Here is a 19,586-nt window from a genome sequence, read left to right on the forward strand (position 1 = left end):
AAAAAATTACATCTAATGGTCTTTAAGCCATCAATTTCAGTCTCGTGTTTACTAAAAAATCAAATACGACGTAAAGAGTTATTTTCAGGTCCAATATAATGGGTCGTATAAACCACCGAGTGCCTTTTTTAAGGACGTAACTCCAAGCTAACTTTAAAACTACTGAAGATGCCCATTTTTTAAATATCTAGACTTTTTCATCGCATGAATTGAAAAATGTTTTCTCTTGGTCATTTTTTTATAACTTCTCAAATAAAAAAGTTACGATTTTTTTATTTAAAAAAAAAACGTTTTTTGGCTCTCCTGAAAAGTAGGGTTTTGGTTTATACGACAATTGAACCTGAAGGTATCGATATTGTTGGGGAATTTAGTAGATAGACCTTCATTGAAAATCCTAAATGTACACAAACAGAACTGCGATGTGACTGCGAGCTAAGACTGTTCGACTTTTAATATTAAATCGTGAAAGTGTTCGATGTATTTTATGAATTCGTTAACGTCAATCTAACTAGGATAAGCAATTTCTGATCAATCACGTTTAAATTTTAATCAGTAAAACGTTATTAACAATTTAATTAAAAGCAAAGTTAAGTAGGTACCTACTTACAAAGAAAAACATACCAAAAGAAATGATCTTCACACGACTTCTAAAAAGCAGTGTAATGTTACAAACAAACCTAGTAACAGTTGTATGTGCTTCACAACCGTATTTTAGAGCCTAGCCCTTAAGCCACGTAAGTCGAAAGTAGTTCTCCATACTTATTTTTACGCTACGAAATTGGATACAGTAATCTCATCTTACCAAAGAATTGACTGCTTAACTTCTGCTTACATAGGTAGATTTCGGTCTTTCACATATCTTTTATATTAATTTTAATATTCCTTCTAAACTTACAAAAAGTTGGATTCCTCCCGCACTGCATGAGAGCAATATTAATGTGCGCATTGCGATTCCGTGATATAAAATTTATTTTACTGGTTTACTGTACGCGCACGAGCTGTGAGTGCTGTGACGTAATGTTTATTTCTGAAAAGCTAATTTAATTTATTAGCTATATTTTTTAACTTGTAATATTTTCAACATTTTTTGCCTCTAGAAGTGGGCCTACCATGTTATGTTCCATTGTACTCATTCTTGCATTAGAGATCTATGAAGTTCATTGCCGTGTAGGTTGAAACTCGGAACACGCTCTAAAATGCCGCTTAGCTTATCTGTGGACTACGATACAATATTTCCTTAAATGTATACGATAATAGAAAGTATTAGTCGAAATTAGTTATCTAATTTCACTGATAAATGTACCATAGTTTGTTGAATCCATTTAAGTGCATCTTGACATTAACTGATCCTGTTCTATTAATGCTGAGAGAAGAATTAGAAAGTTGTAAGTAATTGTTGTGAGAAAATCCTTAAATAACTTTTGTGTGAGTTTAAACAATGGATATTAGAATTAATGCATTAGTTAAAAAAATGATCATTTAATTAAAAAAAAACAAATATCTTATGACCTTTCTACTGAGTACTACGTAGAGCTGGTTAAAAACAAAAACGAGGGTCACCTGGCAATCAAAAGGTCGTTCAAGTCCCACCTGATGTAAAATTAACGGAAAAGTAAATAATTTTACAAATTAAACGTTTTTTTAATTGTAAAATTAAACAAACTACAAATCATGATTAATCGTCAACCTAATTTGCATATCGTCAAATTCTAATACGTTGATGTCTTTTGTATTACGTAATAATGAAAGTTCATTATTATGTATTCTACACTAATATTATGAATGCAAAAGTACATAAAATAGAGTACCTACCTTATTATCTTTATCTAGTATCATCAGTAAGAATATGAGTAACATAATCGATTCGTTTAACCGATTAAATCGTAATCGTGACAATCGCTGCTCCGTTTCGCTTATTATCGTTTCGCCACCGGCTTACTCGCGAACTATTAATTTAGAGAGGACATATTTTAATCAAACTAGTTATTAACCCTCCATCAAACCAGGGGACTATTAGATCCGTAAAACGAGTTTTTGATGCGCTACCATAGCGAAAATGGTACTCTACCGCGTCTCTTTTTATCTTTCAACTTCTTATTCTTGTTGACAACAACTACACAGTGTCAGCTCAAAACTTTGCTACAAGAGTCGCGTTGTCAGTACCTACCATTCAATAAATCTTCCTGCGTGCAGTTGCACTTTCAAGTTTTCATTGTTTACTAAAATATAAGTTAAATAAATTTAATTCATTATTGTTCGTTCGTGATTCCTTGTACCTCAATCTATTCTGTTTATTAAAAAAAAGCATTTTGAAGGTGTACAAGACATCACCATTGATGTTATTATTATTGACACAAAGTTCGGATCACAGAATTCACAGCTTGGGCATTTATTTCAACATAAAAATTAGTTTTTAACCTGTAAAAGTTACTGACTACGAGTATAAAGTATACGTAGGTTTTGTAGGGTGCCAAACTTTGTGAACTGGGTCTAACAGACCCCAACCCAGCCAGTTTAGGGTTATACTCATTCACCACCGATCAGGTCCGTCCAGTCAGTACAACTTATGCCCGATATTGCATAACCCCGTAGTGTCGGGTCGTAAAATGAACGGACGAAACCGAGAGTTACTGTGAGAGCCGCGTGGTATTCATGCTAACGAGCCGGTGGTAACTAGTTTTAATTAAGTTGACGTTGAAATAACTGGGCTTTGAATAAGATTAAAGAAAATTTAAACAATCGATATCAGGTTAAGAATTAAATGAGCAAAAATTTTGCTTACAATCATATTTTATAATATTACTCTCATTTCTGCAAGGAGCTCCAGTGTGTTTGAGTAAGGGTAACCTGTAAAAAAGTCCATAGTTTCATATTCCACCACGCGAATAATATGAAGTGAGAGGCTACCGATATTACCATGTAAATGTGAAAAGTCCTTAGAAGGTGGATTAAAGCATCTAAAGGAGCTCGGAAAAGCAAGAAAATTTTCACAAGGCCTATTGCTTACTTTACGTTTTATACAGAAAATCTTTGTAATTGCTAAGCCTATAATATTCCTCCACACCTCATGCCCAAAGGTTGCTTATCTTCAGAAATCACTACTTTCCCTGTATCTACAGGTCAGAAAATTATATCCAATACTTTTTCTAAAGCATCGGTAATATAACCTATGCTTTCCAAAGCAATTTGAGAAGCAGTTATCAACTCTAGCGAGTATTTGCAACATAAACATTCGATATTAGGGCCTACACATGTAATCTAGCCACCCAGGGAGTTCTTACACTGTAGCATACAAGATAATCGTGTGGTGTGGCCATATTTTGTCATGTAACTAGCTCCAAGTGCCAATTATCTTTAAAGGAATTTAAACTATAATTACCTGAAGCAGCAAGGAAATAAGGACCGATTTTGTAACATAGGTCTCGCTTCTAGCATAATATAAAAACTAGCGTGGATATAGTTTTAGTAAAAGACGGGTGTATTAACAGGAATTCGGTTTATTGGTGTAAAATACTTTTTGTCCATATTATTAAGCAAACCTTCAATGTGTCTCATAGTATGATTGTTGATTGCTTGATTTTTTATATTTAAATCAATCAGGCTTTTGAATCTAGCATAGGCATAGACGGACTAAATATAGCCTTCTTAGTAAGCGATAGAAACACATCGCATGACATCTTTAAACTTCACCAATTTTGGATAACTATTCAGTAATAGAATCTTGGACCACACGCAATACTATTTGCGTAGTTATGAGATCATATTTATTATTTTCATAGTAAGTGATTGCTGAGATTCAATTTCAATGTAAACATTGCCAGTTTTGATGCTTTCCATATAAGTCAAGAACAAAACGATCGCACATTGATATGGTGAATGGACCACATATTTTTGATGTCATCAAGTACAATAAGTATGATGATAGTTATTTGGTTCACTCAAAGCGTAATATAGGTACCTAATAATCAATAGTTTTCGAAAAGAGATTTGAAACAAATAAAATTAGGCCAAACACCGTAATTCTAAAACCAAGACTGGCTGAAATTCAGCTTTGGAACTTTGCATAGATGTTCCGATGCGATGTTTAAGAAACCTTCAACAAGTGTAGGCATTTGTTTTTACAGATACATTATACTAGCCCCCCTAGACAAAACGCACTTTTTGATCGAATCGAAAGTCGAATCCGTCAAAACTCCATACAAAAAAGGGGCTTTTCGACTGGTTTGCGATTATATTTGTACTTTGTCTAGACCCATAGTATAATGTAACTAATTTAAATCTACCTTCTCTATGTTTTGTCTCGGTATGCGTGTTCTCGGCATTATCCTTACTTCTTATCTGACGGATGAAGGGTGTTGTATTTCGCGTGTTAGGTAGCAAAGCAAGCAATACGATAATGCTGTGACATAACCATTACGGGTGGTCGTAAGATTATGTTCTAGCGGCTCTAGCACTGGAAACTGGATCTTGGCCAAACTTTTTGGAATTGCATAGGTATGCATACGTTATCTTGATTAATCAGTTCATCCACATCCTTATTTGGATTCGTGTAAGATTTCTGCGATGGATTCTAGCCAAAATACCTGAGGATTATTAGGCAGTTTGTCCTAAAACCTCACTCACATTAGAGAAGAAAATCTTCATCAAATATGATACAGAATATTAAGCTGTTTGTTTGATGTTTTGGTATTTTTCTTAACGCAAAGAACCCCTCGTGTCATTTATTCTCAGCTCTAGCTATAACTAGTCAGTTTCCACAATCTATAAAGTATTTGCATTTACAAATCAATTAGTATTGTCGCGTGACTCATAGCATGCATCATGGTTGATTAGACACAACACATTTTAAAATTACCTTTTTGTATTTTAATTTAGTCCTTGACAATCAATACTTTTGATGTAAGATTGTATAAAATTGTAGGTACCTACCTACATTACTTCAATATTTTTTCATTTCTTCCAGTTCCTGTAATTCCTTGATCTTTTATACGTAAGACTGTTACTTATATATACTGTTTTTTGGTGGGAGATTCTAGAGCTTCGTCAGTCTGTCCTATTATCTCTAAATCTCAGAAACTACAAGTGCTAGGAGTCTCAAATTTTGCAGGGGGTTCCTTTTAGATGAATGAGATGCTCACTAAGACGGGATTTTGCAAAATTCAACCCCTAAGGGGATAAAACAGGGTCCACGCGTATAAAGTGGCCGCTAGTTAAATGTGATTATACGCATGTTTAAAATTATTAATCTTTTTAAATCTAATCTAATAATAATCTAAGTAAACAAGTGGCTGTGTCAAGCATGCCGGTGACTCAGGGCCGGGGCATGTCACCAGTTCACCACTCCCATACTTAGCATACAATAATTGTATGGATCACAGGCGTGTTGTGAGAGAAAACTTAATCCCGACTGTCAGAATATTATCTTCCATTTTGGACCTTACTACGACTCTATCAATCTTTCTTTGTACAGTTGACAGCCTATTTTTTTTTTTCAAATAGAACTTATTTAACCGCCTCTGTGGTCTAGTGCTAAGACCACCTGCTTCAGACGCAGAGGTCCCGGGTTCGATTCCCAGTGGGGGCAGATTTTTCTGTTCGGTTTGGTTGGTGGTAGGGCTTGTTCTAAGTCCGCCTGGCTAGCTACCACCATCTTACCTAAATCTGTCGCCATAACAACAATGTTAACAGCATTATTGTGTTCCGGCAGTTAGAGGTAAGATAGCCAGTTCCTCCGTGGTTGAGGATTCCGGGTGAAGCTCGCTTCCACCTTCGGCCTGATCGTCACTTACCATCAGGTGAGATACAGGCCAAGAGCTTCCTCGTTGTGGATTAAAAAAAAATTAACTGTCAACAGCATAATGTGCCACCGTCTGTACCTGTGTCTTCTTAAACTCGTAGTATTGATGACCAAACTTGAGTGTACATTCACGCCCAGATTGGTTGAATTCAAAAAAGTTTAGTAAATTCAAAACAGCAGAAAGTACAGTCATCGTCAAATAGTTCGTGACACCTAAAGTAGATAAAAAGTTCGCAACACGTCTTGTTACAGTTGGAATAAGGTTGTGTTGTCACTTCTTGGCCACTTTCGGTGTCACCAACTATTTGACGCTGACTGGACCTACCTACTAGAGCCACTGCTCTAGTAGGTAAGTCCAGTCAGCGTCAGAAAAAACCACTGTTCTTAACCGGTGATCCGCGGACCACTGGTGGTCCCTGGAGGCATTCCAAGTGGTCCACGAAGTGCACTTGCACACCTTGGTCAAAACCACTTTTAACAGATTTTTGCAGTCAAACTGGTTTTGACCGATTATGAGGTGGTGGTAAAATGGTCCCTCATGACTTAAAGGTTAAGAACCACTGTAGGGTCATTCCATCGTTTCGGGTGTTACGTTCGTACACACATATTCAACAATTTCATGTATTTTGAAATAGTATTTTAATTATGTTAGTGCCTTAATCTGTCCGTTTTTAGTTGTTTTATTTAAATAATAAAGTTTGTACATCTTAGAATGTAGGATAACGAAAATATGAGTCGAAAAGTGTGCGTTTCGGGCGTTACGAGATTTTGCCTCTATGTTCTGACTGTTGCTGCATTTACTCGAAATTTAGCGAATTTTCTTAAGGAATCATACCTAAAACTTACAGGACTTCTAAAGTATGAAATTTACAAACCATGTAACATACAATCACTGTTAAATAAAACGTTTTACTATTTTTTTATAAATTTTTTCTTTGTTTCGGGTGTTACAATGGTTCTGTTTCGGGTGTTACGAGTACGAAAATTCAACGCGTTTTATCGATAAAATCGGTGTTTTATTAGTCTCTAGGTACTACAAAATAAGGAGTACAACAAATAAACACAAATAGAGCGAATTCTGGTTTAAAATTACGAAGCAGCTTTTTTTAAAAAATATACAAAGTTCAAGTTTAATTTTTCCTCAGAATATAGCTTTTTCTAATGTTTTTGGCTTGAAATAGCATTACTTTAATTTATAATTACGATATTAATTGGAAATGTCAAACATTGATACTTTTTAGCAATACCTTAATTTTAGTGTTAAGTCGACATTTCAAAAAAGTCTTAAATTGAGAAATATGACTCCTTTTCCGATGCCAGCGCTAGTGGGAGGTCAAAGGACCCTCACAGTAATACTTTTTCACTTCTCCAAGCAATATACACACATTATCGACATAGAAATAAAAATGTAATACCCGAAACGTTTCGGGTGTTACAGTTTTTAATCAAGAAAGAAACATAGTAAATTAGTATCATGCTCAGATATTAGTTAGTATTTGAAATCATTACTACCATGACCTTACTTTTACCAAATATTGTTACCCTAATCCATGTGTAAGGTACAATAATAAAACAAATACCTGTTTTTCTGTTTCGGGTGTTACATCGCCGAAGTAACAAGAAAACACACTTAAAACTTGATGATTATCAATTTTTTTGGGACTATGACGCTATCTCCAATACTATGATAAATACCCTCGAATCATATAGTGGCAAAACGTTTCACAGATTGATAGTTTTTTTTTAAATCGTATTACCAATAATTAAAGAGAAAATGATCATTCGGACAGTTTACTTAAGTATAGACTTTGAAGACTAATAACTTAAAAATTACTTGTTTCTTTCAGATTTTTTTTGTTGCACATTATAATTTGGAATGTTTACTTTCAAAATTCATCAGATTTAATGCGAAAAGAACATATTTAGTTTTTCACCCTCGGTAACATTTGTCATGGAATGACCCTGTACTAAACTCTGATTTTTAATTCGACGGAATTTTGACATTTCAGAAGTGTTGTCAACATTGAAACATTCCCACTAAGAATGGAGAGCATTTTCACAAATTAAAAAATAATCCTTTCTTGAATTTAAGGTTTCACTTGAAAAACTAAGGCTTAAAAATGTACTGATCATTTCAAAATGGTTATTTGAATTTTTATTATCATATTATGGAAGTTACAAAAAAAATTGGGAAATTATTTTTCTATTACTGGAATCCCTGCCCAATAATCCATGGGTTACAAACCTTTTTTATGAAAATCCTTTTGTTAATAAAATCTTAGCTTCATAAAATAATCAATTTAACAAGATGCCAATTTTATAATCCAAGTTGATTATGATGACGACAATGATGATTGATGATCAATACATATTTTCGTTTATGTTAATATGTTGTTTTACTGTGTTAAAAACACGTTTTTTTCTATGTAATCTCCAAAATGTACATAATAATTAGTGTACATTGAATTCACAATACAAACAATAGTTCATTCTTGTAAGTTGTACTTGATGAAATTTAATTTAATATTATTTATTATTCATAATTCAGATGTAATAAGCCTTTTTTGCTTAGAATTAAGCAAAAAAGGCTTATTACATCTGAATTGTCAAAAAATGACAGCTGTCAGAATTCCGTCGAATTAAAAATCGGACTATAGAAATATATAAAAGATTACTTATTTATCTAAATAAGTAGGTCTTACAGAAGTTCTAAAAATCTCTTAAAAGTAATATTGTGTGGTCTCTTTGTAAACTGAATGAATATATTTGCGGGTAGCCGCAAATTGCAGCCTATAACAATTTTTTACAGACCGTTAGAGCCGCGGAATACTTTTATAGTGCTAGATTTACCGATAGATATCGAGAGAATACTAGACTTTCTAGCAATTTAAATTTAATTTAAAAACCTACTAACTTACCTACTAAAATAAAAGATGTTTTGTTAAAGTCAAGGTTTAGGCAAGATCTCTTAGAATCTTTAACACTCGTTGTAAATAACAAAGAAAAGGAGAGTTATTCATCTTCCCCATGTCTGAACATACATACATTTTTTGAAAATTTTCGCTACGTCTTGGGTTAAAGACCCTGTACCTACCTAACATTTCATTTAAATGTTAAAAATACACTTCTCACATTACACATACTCCTGGTTGCATTGAAAATAATTATAGAGATCTATAAATAATGCATTTAACCTCTGACCTCCTCTTAAAACTAAAAGGTATCTCCAAATTGATTTTAATTATAAATAGTCTGCCTACGAACCCAATGCTATTAAATAAAGATAGTAAATTATAATATTGTAATGATTCAGTAAGTATGTAACGGAGAAAACTTTCATTACTATTCGTATTCCATTTCAATATGGTAATCTGTGATTTCATATGACGTATTATGAATTTGCTATACACGTGTATAGCTACGACAGCACAACAAGTTAAACAATTTAGTATCTTATATACTTGTAATCATGTAATAGATGCTACATTGCAACAAATATTAGCAGTTTGATATACTGTCGACTGTACCTACTTTATGGGGTAGAGTACCTATATTACATAAATATTTTATTTACAACTACGATCAAGTTCCTTGTTTATATGAAATTCTGCAAGATAAATAAGTAGGTAGCAAGTTTTCCAAGCTAAAAGTCTAAAAGTTCGCTTTGGCATTTATTTATTTATTGCAATCATGATTAAAACAGTTTAAAAATTACCTTATACTAAAATCTTAATAAAGTTAATGCTTCACAAACTTGTTGAGAAATATTTCTAAAAGCTGCTAAAATCCAGGAAATCGACTTTCCAAGATATCTAACCTTGTAAGGAGCTCGTTAGGCAAGTAAAATGTTTTTTCTAGCTAGATGCTAGATATTCAATCTTTAAGGCGTTTATACATCACCTTTATTGTCCCATAATGCTTTTAAAGTCCACATAGCCTCCTCAAGACGAGTACAACCGACTTTATAAGACCGATGTGATATTGTTGATTTGAGCAAAATAGGAGAATTTGAGAAAGTACATCATTTGTAGGGGAGTTAGAAGAAGAAGAAACCGTAAAATGTAATTTCAATTTAAAATTTAGGTAATTTTAAGAAAGTTTGCAATTTTGACTCTAGTAGCAGTGGTACGGCAAAACTTACACTGTGACGTCTTAGAACTTTTGATAGGTCTACTGAAGAATAATAATTTTGAATGTTTTTATACATACTCGGGGCAGACTGTACCCGTTTGATAACGAAGCTTGAATAAACAGCTATACAGAATCACCGTAATAGTATTTCCGCAATTTGGTTAGTGAATTCGTTTTTTATAATTGACTTGACACATGTTTTAGTCACGTTATCTCAATTTAACAGTTAATATAGTTTACAGCTTGAGTTAAGTAAGATTAAGTAGGTACCTACTTCTAAGCCGTTCATTTAATTATTTTTCTGTGTGAAATCTCAGTAAACGGCCATTCTCAGATGAGCTAGTTTTTGCGTGTCCGGGCTGTTAAATCGTTAAAAATGACAAATTAGAGACATGCAAGTATTTTTATATGCTACATAACAACCCTATCCAGTTGTGCATTAAACCATAGGCCTCTATTTTAAGTATTTGTGTCTAAATTAATTTCATGAACCTCTGTTCTCTAATTACCGTTACGCGTCCGCACACCGACTTAATGTTAAAAGTTGGCTGTAATTTTTATTTCGTATAGATTTGGTTTACTCCATTCAACATTTTAAAGAGTATAAAAGATTGTCTTATGCATAGCAAAATATCTATTCAATAGAACCATTCTGTAAATAATTAGAATTAAAAAACTGCTTGTCCGAGCGAAAATCCTAATTCCCGTGTCGTTTTTTGTTTTTGGGCCTCCAAGCCTAAATAATAATATTTGACACATCATTTACACGCGCGGCGCGAGCCCTTAGTTAGTTCTATGACCTGTTAGCAAGTAGACGTCTATTGCGTTGGCGTACCGTCGATGAATTGCGTAAGAGTAGAGATGGGTTTGTAGCCAGCTAGTTTGGATAATAACTGATTATTATCTATTAATAGCCATTATTAGCCATCCATTGGCTAGTAACCCTGCTATTAATAGTTTCTTACGTTTTTTCTTCTACCTTTAAAATCAAATCAATATTAAAATCAAATATTACTCAAAGAAACAAAAAAGAACTAAAATATTAAAAAACATCAATGTAATTTATATAAACGACATTTTAGTTAAAAAGAATCCAAATATATAAAAGGAGAAACTGACTGACTTAGTGACAGATCACGCACAGCCTAAACGGCTAAACGTAGGCACTTGAAATTTGGAAGGGACGTAGCTTAAATACCGTAGAGGTGCACTAAGAAAGGAATTACCGAAATTCCCAAGGGAACGGGAATTAGCGGGAAAATCCTTTTGTATGAAAAATCTAAACCGCTTAAGTCAGACGCTTGAAATTTGGCATGTAGGTACCTTAGTAAACTTAAAGCTTAGTTACAACAAGGAATTCCCGAAATTCCCACGGGTACGGGAATTAGCGGGAAAATCCTTTTTTATGAAAAATCTAAACCGCTTAAGTTAGACGCTTGAAATTTGGCATGCAGGTACCTTAGCGTAGCGTTCCTTAGCGTACGAAGTCGCGGGCGGCCTGAGCGGCCGCCCGCGACTTCGTACGCGTGGATCCCGTTTTACCCCCTTCATGTATCTTACGCGGTTTAGATTTTTTTACACAAATGTTTATTCCCGCTAACTCCCGTTCCCGTGGGAATTTTGCAATATCCTGTTGTAACTAAGCTTTAAGTTTACTAAGGTACCTGCATGCCAAATTTCAAGCGTCTATCTTACGTGGTTTAGATTTTTTCATACAAATGGTTTTTCCCGCTAATTCCCGTTCCCGTGGGAATTTCAGGAATTCCTTTCTTAGTGCACCTCTACGGTACCTAAGCTACGTCCCTTCCAAATTTCAAGTGCATACGTGTAGCCGTTTAGGCTGTGCGTTGATATGTCACTAAGCCAGTCAGTATCTCCTTTTATATATTTAGACTAGCGGCCGCCCGCGACTTCGTACGCGTGGATCCCGTTTTACCCCCTACATCTATCTTACGCGGTTCAGATTTTTTCATACAAATGTTTTTTCCCGCTAACACCCGTTCCCGTGGTAATTTTGCAATATCCTGTTGTAACTAAGCTTTGAGTTTACTAAGGTACCTGCATGCCAAATTTCAAGCGTCTATCTTACGTGGTTTAGATTTTTTCATACAAATGGTTTTTCCCGCTAACTCCCGTTCCCGTGGGAATTTTGCAATATCCTCTTGTAACTAAGCTTTGAGTTTACTAAGGTACCTGCATGCCAAATTTCAAGCGTCTATCTTACGTGGTTTAGATTTTTTCATACAAATGTTTTTTCCCGCTAACTCCCGTTCCCGTGGGAATTTTGCAATATCCTCTTGTAACTAAGCTTTAAGTTTACTAAGGTACCTGCAATTGCCAAATTTCAAGCGTCTAACTTAAGCGGTTCAGATTTTTCATACAAAAGGATTTTCCCGATAATTCCCGTGCTCGTGGGAATTTCGGGAATTCCTTTTTTAATGCACCTCTACGGTACCTAAGCTACGTCCCTTTCAAATTTCAAGTGCTAAATTTGTAAACTATGAAGAGATATGTTTAATCATTAGTATAACATTAATAGCAGGGTTACCATCTGAAATCGGCTTTTATTGGCTATTAATGGCTAATAACTGCTTTTAATCCGTTTTTAGCCAATTGCTATTAACCGGATTATTAGCACTTACCCATCTCTACATAAGAGTATAATTACCATATCTTTGGTTTTCAATTTTTCTATTTACCATGTCCTTATTTTTATACTAGATTTTTGAAGGTAGATCCACGTTGTTAATTTATATAGAAGCAGTACTTTGGCCTCCATACGTTATAGTAAGACAGTATTTGCATACCCTGCAGATTATGGAAATTTTGAAGAAAAACTATCGTTTTATAATTTCCATGTACTAATTACCATATATTTATAATCACCGTTGTATGAAATTATTACCTACAAATTGGACTCTCGATTGAATAAGTATGATGATAAAATATGAAATAGACTTTCGCATAAGAACTTTACGGGCTTCTCTTCAATCTGAAATCAAAATTTTGAAAAGTTTTCGTTAGAGTTACCTCGAAATAGATTCGATTTCAATCAGTTAATTGAATACCATTACAATCTATCCATGTTTACTTTGCCCTAAGAAGATGAGATTGTCGAGGTGAAAAATCATGGGATATGCAGAGCTGGAACTGTCATTTTTACAAATTCAATTTAATCTGATAATGGGTGATGGCTGATTGCAGATAGATTAAAAAGAGGAAAAAACACTAATATCATTAATTAATTTTTCGATATATGCATATCCGAAAAGTCAAATTTGTGAGACCTGATCCATTATCGGTATCCATCGTTTGTACCACATTTAAAGCAAATAAATGATGATTCAGATTCTGATTCAGCTAAATGCTCTCATTTTAAATGTGACACGTAGCCCCTTCTTGCTGAAACTAAGTGTTCCTGTTATAGCCTGGATTCTTGCAGTATACTGAAAATATCTTGATACAATAAATAATAGAAATTAGTGTTTTTCTTTTTGCAAAGGGTTAATATGAGTACCTACAGCGTTTTTTATGATGCTATATATTTGTGTACAAATTTATCAATGCAAGATGTTGTTTTTTTGCAATTTTATATATATTTTCTAATTACCGTTAGATTAAGTATTAGCCTTATCTAATTACCGTAACCATCAAATTTTTGGGTCTCAATTACGCGAAAACCGCTTTGAATAATTTGACGCCTTTACGATTGTTAAATTCGTACTTTTCATGTGTTTTATATTTAAATGCGTTTAAGTCAATAAAGCCAAATTTCAAAAATGATATGGTAATTAGGCTGAGAACGCCTAATCGTGAGAATGACCGTAAATACTTACCAAATGTTTTTCATTTTCGATCGTAACTAGTACTTAGAAAATATTCTGCAGTACCTTAAAATAAGGAACAAAACATAGATACGTGAGCGAATATTTAGAATCGAAGTTTCGACAAATTCCAAAACTGTGCTTCGATGCTGCCTTGCTAAAAAAACATTCTTGAATCAACATCTTCATCCAAATCCGTCCGTCATACAACCGAGAGTTCTAGACATCACAATTCATAGCCCAATCCATTTTTGCCGCCGACAACTGACATTGAATCATGGTCGTGTGACTTACTAGCACTTTTTCATGACATTTCTATACATCTAACACTTTAAAGGCAGCGTATACGGTTAACAAAAAGTATACATGCAGTAAAAATGGGCTAGGAACGTAAGAATGTCTTGCTCGATTTCATGAATAACTGCGCGATTGGAATAAGAAATCTTATCCTTTAAAACACACACTACAATACTATTTGGTAAATTATTGAGACAAATGGAGGTGTTTTACAAGGATTTATTTATGTAATTCTTCTTTAAGTTAACAAAGGAGGATCTATACGTTTCATTAACATGACATTTACTTAAAAATACTGGCAGCAAAGAAAAAAAAACATGTTTCTTTTTTATAAAATTGCGCAATGGCCAGTGTATCAAAGTTTTGTGTGATAAAAATAACTGCTACTTCGACAGTAGCTCCCTGATTAGAATGCGCAAAACGTAGGACAATGGTAACCGCGCATTCTGTACCTACCCACATTTACGGCGTGACGCGTGAGCGGCGAATCGTGCGTGTAATAAAGACTGCGGTTTTCATTTGTTTTGTTTAGTCTGCTAATAAAATAATAATTTAAATATAATTGCAGATTTGCGTTTATATGGTTGGGTGTAATTTTTTCACGGTCAAATCGTTAAATTGCTTCAATTGCTCACCGAAGAAGAGATGAATTATACATACTATCAACTGTTCAACTCATATTCCTTCTTTCATAGTCGGGTAAAGATTTAAACATCACTCATGTTTTTTCCAATAGCGCAAAAAAAAAGATATTGAATAAAATTATCATAAAGTCATACAAGCAAGAGACAACAACGACATAATCAAGTAATACAAGAAAAATACCTATAATTTTTCCGTTAACTTGTACTGGAAAGGAAAGAGCGGTAAAACCACTTGGTATACCTATGTGAATTATGTGACAGATCGCGTTCTATACTAGTCTGGATTGATTACCGGAGACTGCACCCAGTATAAAATCGCAATTTCATATCTGGTTCCGCATATTGGCGTAAGAAACTGGGTGTGGTAGTTTCCTGGTGCCATTTTTCTAGAGAAAAATAAAAAAATATCACGTAGAGTAAGGAATAATCAATATCGGAATAATATAAGAAACTCAGAAACTTTCCATGTTACTTTCACATACATACAGTGTGAATCTTGATTGATAAAGTGCACATCTGAAAATGGGTGAAAATCCAAAAAAAATAATCTCAGATAGGTACTTTTTGTCATTTTTTCCTTCGATAAAAATGGAACTAGTTTCTCCTACTTTTATATGTGCACTTTATCGTACATACATTTTGTTAAATAAAATGCAGCAAAAGTTGACTAAAATTTTTCTAGATAAGTTATACGTACCTATGTATTGAATATTCAATCAATATCATAAAAGCAACACATCCTTCCATCGATTCGTCCCGTTTTATTCGTGTTGTTCCTTCTTACCTACTGGATCATAAAATGTAGACTAAAACATATTTATTTTCATTACAGAACGCAGCCTGCTCGTGTGATACCGCAGTGAAACTTGAAACTCAGGTACGTTAAATTGTAGAGTATACTTACAATACAATCCACACAGATTACGTCTCTAGAGTTGCATAAAAATAGGTTTTGCATTCAAAACAATCTGTAGGGATACTTTTTTTAATGGGCGAAAGTCTCTCCGAGGCTTTTGTGTGACTGAAATGACGTTAAAAGACTAAGTAAATACTTAGATATACTCGTAACGTTGTAGGTAGAGTTTGACATTAATAAACTCAAATCGATAGCTTTTTATGAGAAGATTGGAGCTAGAGGATCCGGTCTTTCAGTACCCACAGGGTTTCTATTCAAAACCTAGTCACGGTTTTGGGTTCAACCCTAGACGGCCAAAAACGTAGAAATCACACATTTACCAGATGTTCCCAATTTGTCTTTTTGTCACCAAAAAATTCTTCATTCGTGGCAATAGAAAATCTTAGTCATCAAACCAGTTTCTAATATAAATTATATCATCGTTCATTACACAGCAATAATTTTTATTTCATTAGTGTTTTACAAGCAGCAAATCGAGCATTAAATCAAAAATATTGGCCTTCTAACAGAAGACAATGCGACCGTCATTTGTTATACCGTGGGAGAATCTCGCTCGTTAGAAAGCAATAAATAAATTCACTATTGGAGTAAAAGTTACATAACGTTGACATAAGTTACGCGCCATTATTGTGACGTCATTGAGTCTATTGAACTGTGGGTCTAGACAAAGTGCAAATTATAATCGCAAACCAGTCGAAAAGTGGTCGAAAAGCCCCTTTTTTGTATGGAGTTTTGACGGATTCGATTTTCGATTCGATCAAAAAGTGCGTTTTGTCTAGGGGGGCTGGTATCGGCAGCTCTAGATTTTTTTGCAAGTTGTCTTTAACTTTTTTGCATAGAGAAATGAAACTATGTCGTGTAGTATACGTAAAAAAAAGTACAAGTTATGTTACAGATTTTAAAATAATGGCCATGTAGTGACAATGAATGTCAAGTTTTATCTTGGATATCTTTTCACATTTTGACGTTTCTTAGGTGCACAATATCCCATATCTTTATTTTTATTTTTTTATTATTATGTCTGAAGCAAAAGTAGAAAAGTATCTGGAAAACGTATTAAAGTAAACAAACATACAGTTTATACAGTTGTTGGAATATCTACACAAGTGAATTAAAAAAACTGGTTTGTTATCGACTTTGTATGACATTGAACTTCGATCAGAAGGTGAATTGGTCCAATCAATGTTTTAATTGAATTTTTAAGCAATTTTGTCTGTTAATTGACAATATTTCCGACTGTTATCTAATTGATTTAAGATTGAATTAGAGTAGAACGATACAATTATTTTAAAATAATATAACAGTCGTTTAGTGTATTTAGTTTATATTAACTATCATGTAATGCTCTTGACCAAGCAACCAGAACCGATTAATAAAAAAAAAAGTTGATGAGTTCCGAAATGAGTCATTCTCACGCTAATCTCATTATTTGTAGTTCCGCAAGATAATAAATATTTCTCGGAACAAAATCCGACATTCTCCGCTGCATGGCCCACCAGTCACTTATGAATGGGCTACGTCACAGCTGACTCACACAAACTTTTTGCACTACTCATGGCCATACGATGAACTTCTTTCGTTTGTTTTTTTTTTTTTTTGGGCGTGTAATTTTCACGGGTCATTGCGGCCAGTTAAAAAAGTGGAAGCTGTTTGCAAGTAACCTTTTTATGATGTTGGCTTAGTTTGCGTTTAGCCAAAAGAGGTTTGTTTACCAATTCTTTTTTTTTTTTGGAAGCGTGAAAGGTACAGACCTATTTTGTTAGTTGTCAAAATAAAAAAAAGGATCAGTGCAAATAAGTGAAATGCAGATTGAGTATCGGTTTCTCAAGTGCCCTTACATTTCACATTTAAAAATACAACTTTAAACTATTAACAGTAAAAGTAGTTAAGCTGGCATTGAGTGCGTACTTAAAATAAATACTACAGGATTCAACTGACATCACCAACTAGCTTTACAACCTCTTGTATATTGTTCTCTATTCTCATTCGAAATTGTGTCATTGTGTGACTGACTAGCACAGAATGTATGTTTATGTATGACACTCCCATACATTGAAATGTACCGTTGGAATCCGTTTTAATTTTCAACACAATCTGGTTCATTTGAATAGTATAAAGCAAAGTTATCCAAACATAATATACTTACTACAAAGGTTTTTATATTTGGTACTTTAATGGCTACTTTACCAGCACTTATTTTGAGTATAATAAACACCCTGATGTGTTATAACAATATTATAACCATGCGTGCCTCCTCTAATACATAAATAATGACGTTTTGATCGTTAAGATGGCGGGAAATGTCACTTCATTGATTTTCGTGTGAATAGAACTTTCTTCGCCGAGGGCATAACTTATTTTTGGTTGTTTTATTTTTACAAAATTGACAGTTACCAGTTTTGATAGGATTCGAAATTCAAATTTCAGTTCTCCCCTTCTCTTCTTTTTTTATTTTGTGTTTTGGATCTTTTTAAACAATGGTTGCTTTTAAGTGGTCATTATGAATAAACGTTTTAAAGTAATTTAAAACCTTTTAACTATTGCAAATTACTTTTAACTATTACTTAATGAGTTGTAGAGTGGTTGTAGTCTAGTTTATCTAAAATAGCAACACATAAAATATTTTTAAAAGATGCTGCGTTCAAAACAAAATAAACTAAAGATAAATAAACAATAGTCATTTCATCCATCAATTCCATCCATCAATTTTTTTAACGGTTTTTTAAGTTACTTTTTCGACTAGTTTTCATTTTCTTGCGGGTTTGCGCAAAATCAATTTGAACTCAATTCCTTTATATTTATCACTAGCGGCCGCCCGCGACTTCGTACGCGTGGATCTCGTTTTACCCCCCCTTCATCTATTCTTTTTTGTAGTACGTATCATACACAATAAGATACTTTAACTTTACTTTAAACATGTACTAATTAATTACTTTATTTCATTATTTAAATACACAATTATGTATGATTAAAAAATTGTTTTTTCTTAATACTTTACCTTTTAGTACAAAATTTGGTAGGAAAATATTACTTACCCACCCTGAGAAGTTCGTTATTTACCCACCGCGACTTTTGATGTCATGACACTGATTAAACAACCGATTGATTTCATGACTTTTAATATGGAGTACCGTAGATGTAGCGACCCGTTGATGCATAGTTGTCGATATCTAGACAATAGATACTTCAACGTTCGATAGCAAGTATGACACCCATCTTACGCGGTTCAGATTTTTTCATACAAATGTTTTTTCCCGCTAACTCCCGTTGCCGTGGGAATTTTGCAATATCCTGTTGTAACTAAGCTTTAAGTTTACTAAGGTACCTGCATGCCAAATTTCAAGCGTCTATCTTACGCGGTTTAGATTTTTTCATACAAATGTTTTTTCCCGCTAACTCCCGTTCCCGTGGGAATTTTGCAATATCCTGTTGTAAATAAGCTTTAAGTTTACTAAGGTACCTGCATGCCAAATTTCAAGCGTCTAACTTAAGCGGTTTAGATTTTTCATACAAATGTTTTTTCCCGCTAACTCCCGTTCCCGTGGGAATTTTGAAATATCCTGTTGTAACTAAGCTTTAAGTTTACTAAGGTACCTGCATGCCAAATTTCAAGCGTCTAACTTAAGCGGTTTAGATTTTTCATACAAAAGGATTTTCCCGCTGATTCCCGTTCCCGTGGGAATTCCTAAGTATCCTATAACCTGCCCAGGAGTATGAAGAATAATTGTACCAAGTTTCGTTAAAATCCGTCGAGTAGTTTTTGTTTCTATAAGGAACATACAGACAGACAGACAGACAGACAGACAGACAGACAGACAGACAGACAGACAGACAGACAAAAATTTTACTGATTGCATTTTTGGCATCAGTATCGATCACTAATCACCCCCTGATAGTTATTTTGGAAATATATTTCATGTACAGAATTGACCTCTCTACAGATTTATTATAAGTATAGATTAATCTTTATGTCAGTT

The 19,586-nt window shown here is 33.9% G+C and overlaps 1 protein-coding gene across 1 annotated transcript in view; it reads left to right on the forward strand.

Annotated features, from left to right (window-relative positions):
* The window catches only part of LOC135081180 (uncharacterized), a 61,338-nt gene that overhangs the window by 14,607 nt on the left and 27,145 nt on the right, over window positions 1-19,586 (forward strand). Inside the window, exon 2 of the mRNA XM_063975923.1 lies at window positions 15,526-15,570. The gene's annotated coding sequence lies outside the window, so the exon portion shown is untranslated. The remainder of the gene's footprint in view (window positions 1-15,525; window positions 15,571-19,586) is intronic.

The sequence above is a fragment of the Ostrinia nubilalis genome, chromosome 19 (assembly GCF_963855985.1).
Source record: "Ostrinia nubilalis chromosome 19, ilOstNubi1.1, whole genome shotgun sequence".
Lineage (NCBI taxonomy): Eukaryota > Metazoa > Arthropoda > Insecta > Lepidoptera > Crambidae > Ostrinia > Ostrinia nubilalis.